Here is a 6,000-nt window from a genome sequence, read left to right as displayed (position 1 = left end):
ATGAACATGGATGAATGAAAAGAACAAGTTTAACTCAACAGGGAAGCGGATGAGGTGGGTGGATGAGGTGGGCGGATATGTGCCCTACGAGAGCACTGATAGCACATCCCACCTACAGGGGACGGTGGCTTTTCACCTCCTCTGGATTGTAGTCAGATTGGTTATTTCAAAAAAAAGATGGCAATATTGATTTTTATGTGAACTCTGACAGTTTTTAAATTTTTTTGCCTGCTAAACTAAACGTGCCTACAAGTCAGATTTAGCCTATGGCCACCAGTTTGCCACCTCCCTTATTGCAACACTATATCACTGTTACATCTGGTTAGTATTCATATGAATTTTCTCCCCAAAGTCCATGTCCCTTGTGTCTCTATCCCCTAACACATAGTAACTGACACAGGGTAGGTGCCAGTCAAAAATCAATAAATGTCTATTGGAAATTTGGGGAGAAAGAAGGGAGGAAGAAGGAGGCAAACTAGGAATAAGTTGGTTGATGGAAATTCTTAGTCCCACTGCTTTAGGCACGGGACAGATGGAACCAGAAAACCTGAAGCAATTCATTGCTGAGTGTGTGTGTGCTCGTGAGTGTGAGTTCCCATGTTAGCAGGTGTGATAGCTGGAAAATATGTCTAGGAACCATCAGCTCCTTTCTCAGTGAGCTCCCCAGCCATCTTTCCCCATTCTTGGCAGATGAGGGGGAGGAGAAGAATGCAGGGCTCAGGGTGGACTCCTGGCTTCCTTCCAGGACCTGTAGTCACTGGCACAGAGATCAGAAAGAGTTTATAGAGGTTTTTGGCACAAACTGATACATCCTCGGGGGAAGGTGTCTGGCAGCTGCTGCCACCCACTGCCTGCCCGCTAGAGTGCCCACTGCATAGCAAGCAGTTGTGGGGGTCAAAGTAAAACACTTTCTCTTCTCACTTGTCCAAAGTGAGATCATCAAAATGACCTCTCATCCTACATTGGGGGATCAAAACTCCCAACTTAAAGAGAAGGGTGAGGATGGTTTCGACTCCCCATCACAGCCTCCAGAGACAGAGAGGAAGCTTGACCCCTGGAGCAGTCTGCTGATTCTGCTAATGGTATGCTGTCCTTTTTATCAAGAGAGGATGCTGCCTTGTGCCCACGCAAGGGAGCATTCTTGCTGCCCCAATGAATAAGGACACATCTTCAGAAAACAGAAATCTGAGGCTCAGAATGTATATTTTGTCTGATTTACAGAAGAAGTCACTATATCAATCAGGAATCAGAACTTCCATCTTGGCCCTGAAATCTCTTCTGGGACCTAAAAACACTGTCATTTTCTGAATCATGGAGGGTGGAGGGGCAGCTTGAAGTACACTGGAGTCACCCTTTAAGCTGGATTATGGAAATTTTTGCCCCATGTTCCTCTCTCTGGTGAGACGTATCTTGAAAGCCAAAGATCTATCCAGCCTCCAGTGTGCCTTTTGCACCCTACCAGAGCTTGGCCAGCCAGAAGCTTTGAAGCAAGACTTTCCAGGAAGCAATTTCTCCCACAGGCAGTGCTGACTCAGCCCAGACTCCAAGCTCTCAGGCTGGTCCCTGGCCCAGAGTAGCCAGCAGGGGCAGAGGTGCACAGAGGGCTATGATCCTGGATTGTGTGATGCTGCCTAGAAGGGGGGAGGGGGGTGCAACACTAAATTGCACCCTAAATTGAGCCCTAACTTTGAACCCTAAATTGCTTAAGCTTTTGCTAAGGAAAAGGGGAGGGAGACTCAAATAGTGGCTTGAGTCCTCTGGGTTCCAGCACCCTTTGACAAAAACTATCTTTCCTCAATTCCCAGGGGTAGGGATGGTGGCAAATTTAATATCTTTAATCTGGAAGAGAGACCATTCCTTGTCTCATTTGTAATCTGCCTGGGGTCAGGGGTGACTGACCGTCTCTCTGGGGCCTCCATCTGACTCTCCAACATCCCCTTTCCCCTAAGGACCCCATTTGGATGAAAGGAAAACGTGTGCTCCCTCGGTTCTCTTCACTTTCTCTACAAACTGCCTAGGATTCCTCCCATCTCTGCTGCTGCCTGCCACCCTCCTGCCACCTCCCCCTTCAGTCCTTCATGTCATTTTCCTCTCCCTATTTCCTTCCTTCTCTCTCTTTCTCACTCTCCCCCAGTTCTGACAGCGAATCTTTTCCCTGGCACAGACCCTTGGCTTGCTTGCCAACCCTGCTGGGTTACTCGTCTCATTTCTGTAGCTTCTGTCCAATTAGCTCTCTGGCCAAGCTCATCGGGAGCCCTCTCCTCTGGCCATGCTGCCTCCTTCCTTCCTGCTGCTAGCAATGCTATCACCTGTGATTCATTTCCATTTGGGAATGGGGATAGAAAGTCAGTTTGAATAACCTGGGATGTTTTTGGCCATCTATTCTTTGTGATTCGTTGAGGGCCCCAGCAGAGTTAAGAGAACTTTAAGGAAGAGAACTCGCGTTCCTCGACCATTAAGGACTCCAGGATCTAGTTTTAACGAATGGGAGATCAAAAGCTTTTTAGAGTCAGCTGTCCTGAGAAACAAGGGCCCAGTGACTGGGACAACTCCAAGCCTTGCCACGGAAGACAAAGCTGTGACTCAAAGGCATCACGTAGATGCTTTCTTGCTCATTCACGTTCCTGAGTTTAATGTCATTGGCTTGGGAATTAACTCTGAGACTTTTCCAACATAGATAAAAATAGAGCTCATAAATGCCATCCCAGGCACTTTCTGATAAGGTGGCCTTTTAAGGGAAGACTGGGCTCCCAGTGGATGGTGTGAGTCAAGGAGCCGCTCTTGCGTATGTTCAGAGTTTTTACAGGCTTCTGACCAGCCTATGGCCAAACAGTGGATGCAGGAAGAGGAAGCTGATGGAGGCTTCTGTGCCTGAAACTATAGGATCCAAGTTCCTGAAAGGAATGTTTGTTCCTCTAGTTCATTCATTTATTCATCACATAAGCACTTACCTGAATACTCAACTATGTGCTAGGAATGTTTCCCTGTACTGGAAACACAATAGAGAAAAAAAATGGAAATTCTTTCCCCCAAGGAGCTTATCATTTAGTGAGGGACAGAGAAGGAATCAGGCAACAGCAATACAGCGGTTGCAGTGAGAAGAGAAATATGGGAAGGCCTAGCTCAGGGCTAGGTAACACGTACAGCTTCCTGAAGGAATAGTTAGATGAATTGAAGCTGGAGAATCAGCAGAGAATTAACCAGGAGAAGATGGGGTTAGGTCAGGGAAAGGTGTGGAGGAGACTATTCTGGGAAGAAGTAACAGTATGTGCAAAATGAGAGAACTTGGTTTCTTCAGAGGTGAAAGCAGTTCTTTGTATGACAGGAAACTTAGTTGCTGGGTACAGTGGGAAGCATAAGACACAGCCTGGAGACTGAGGCATAGGTCACTGCTAAAGAGCTTCTCACCTCTGTTAAGCTTTTTATATTGAGGGCAATGGAGGGTGGAATGCAAAGAAATGACTTGATCAGATTGGTTTTTTAGAACTCTGTCTGGCTGCAGAGCAGAGAATAATTGGAAGGGTGAAGACCAAAGGTTGGGAGCCCAGGGAGGAGGCTGCTGTGATCCTGGGAAGGATTAGGGAAGTGTCGGAGAAGATAGAAAGAAGTAGGCAGAACTGGGAGATAACTAAAGTATAAAATCCTCAGAACTTGGTGCTGAATTAGAAATGGACTTGAGATGTCAAGGATACTTTCCAGCTCCTAGGCTTGAGCTACTTGGCGAGATGAGAAAACACTGAAGGAGAAGCAGGTTTTACTTCTGCTGGATATTCTGTGCCTATGGTCCATTCAACTGAAGATATCAGGCTGGTAGCTGGATATGGAAGTCTGGAGCTCAAGGAAGGCCTGGCTCAAGATAGATTTGGAATATTCTTTAGCAGATGGGTGGCAATGGAGCTGTGAGGGGAAAAAAAGGAGCCATCTCAAGGCAAGTGAGGACAGTGTGAAGAGGAGAGGAACTGAGCATAATCCAAAGAAAGCTGATGTTCAAAGGATGGCCAAAAGAAGAGCCTGTGAAGAGGCTGAGAAAAAGTAGCCAGCAAGACAGAAGGAAAAACAGGAGTAACGGTCTTTTGTCGTTGGCCTCCAGCATTCATTTCCTCCTTCTGCCAAGAGAGCCCTGAATTTCCTTTGGGGAATTCACTCCTACCCTGTTCTCAGTTCCACAGTTTGGATCATAGGGGAGACATGCTAGCTGGCTCTTCCTCACCCACCTGACCCCCTCCCCACAGCCCTCCCACTTGCTGTCTGTACTCCACCCACACAAATTTTCCTTGCATTTCTAAAAAATTCCATGCTTTTTCTGGCCTTAGGATCTTTATCTGGTTGGTCTGTTTTCCTTCCTCATTCTCCTTCTGCATACTCTTTGCCTACTAAACTTCCTTACATACTTCCCACCTTCTTTGACATTCCATACAAGTCTAGGGTTTTCTGTTGTACGTTCACTCATTCAGTACGTACTAAGCACCTTCTGTCTATGTGTCAGTACTGTGTTGAATTCTGGGACATTACGGAGAGCAAAACAAACAGGCTGGAGCCAACAACTGATTAGAGGGGACTGATGGTAAAAAAGTAAACACACAACTACAAATTAGTGTGAGTGCTGTAAAGGAAGTAAACTTAGTACCATGATACCAAGAAGGTCCTGACCACTGAGGCTGGTGATCAGAAAAGGTTCTCTGAGGATGTGAAAATTAAACTGAGACGTGAAATAAGAGCCAGAACCAGGTAATGTGAAGAGTTAGGGGAAAAGTGTTCAAGGCAGGGAGAATAGTCACCACAAACGCTCATGGAGGGGAAGAGCTTGATGGGCTCTAGGAACTGATAGATGGCCAGTATGGCTAAAACGAAGACAGAGGGAGAAAAGCAAACAGGACACATAGTTAAACATGAGACTCTTACAGGCAGTGGTACAAAGTCTGGGTACAATGGGAAGTTATTCAAGGTTTTTAAGCAGTGGGGCAGCATCATCTGACAAGTTTTAATTCGATTGCCCTAGTTGCAGAGTGAAGAATAGATTGAAGGACAAGCAAAGAATTAAGAAGACCAATTAGGACCCTATCACTGTGGTTAAGGCAAAAGAAGATGTTGGCTAGAACTTGAATGGGACTGGGGAGATGGAGAGAGGTGGACAGATTCAAGGGACACTTTGAAACTAGAATTAAAGAGAATCCCTGATGGTTTACGTATAAGGTATTAGAAGAGGACTCAAGGATGATGCTCAATTTTTGGCCTGAATGAGTGAAAAGAGAACCAGATTGGCTTGGCTTGGACTGCCTCAGCCCCCTTTGCTGCTCCCCTCTTGCTTGGAAACCCTGAGGCAAATCTTCGGAAACCCAGAGCTTGAGAAGCAAACACTGTTTAGAAACCACTGGGCTAGAGACTCTCAGTATGGTCCCTTCTAGTTTTGAAATTTTAAAATTCTAAACTGAAAACTCTTTGTGAATAGGGACAATATTTCTATTCTTTTGACTTCTCCTGTAGTTACCTTGGTAGAGCTCCGTATCTGGCGACCATTCAGTAAGTACTAGTTGACTGTTCATTTGGGCACAGACCTTCCATAATTGAATTTTAGATTAAATTCCCCTTTTAAAATAGGATTCTAATGTAGAATAAACTTTCAATTGAAATCAATTCACCTTGATAAAGTAGAGCCATGGCAAGGATAATCTAAAATTACAAAATCAGAAGTAACTTCTATTTGAGTAGAGGCAGAGAAAAAATTGTTTTTGCCAAACAAATTATCTACATTTAGGTAAATGTTATTTTAGGGCAAATAACAACAGGTGATCAAGCCCATTCAGAATAGAACCAAGAAACCACTGAAAATAATTCATAACACTGAATATAACCTATATTTAATTAATATATTCTTTGTTGAAAACAAATATTGATGCTTCAAAACTTATTTTGAAATAATGACTAGGTAATTCTTAGAACCATTTTAAAGATGAAGGAGGGCCTTTCATGGTGGTCCAGTGATTAAGACTCCATGCTCCT

The sequence above is a fragment of the Giraffa tippelskirchi genome, chromosome 3 (genome assembly GCF_054371585.1).
Source record: "Giraffa tippelskirchi isolate mGirTip1 chromosome 3, T2T-mGirTip1v1.2.pri, whole genome shotgun sequence".
NCBI lineage: Eukaryota > Metazoa > Chordata > Mammalia > Artiodactyla > Giraffidae > Giraffa > Giraffa tippelskirchi.
The sequence above is the reverse complement of the archived record's forward strand: the minus strand, read 5'-3'. Positions refer to the sequence as shown.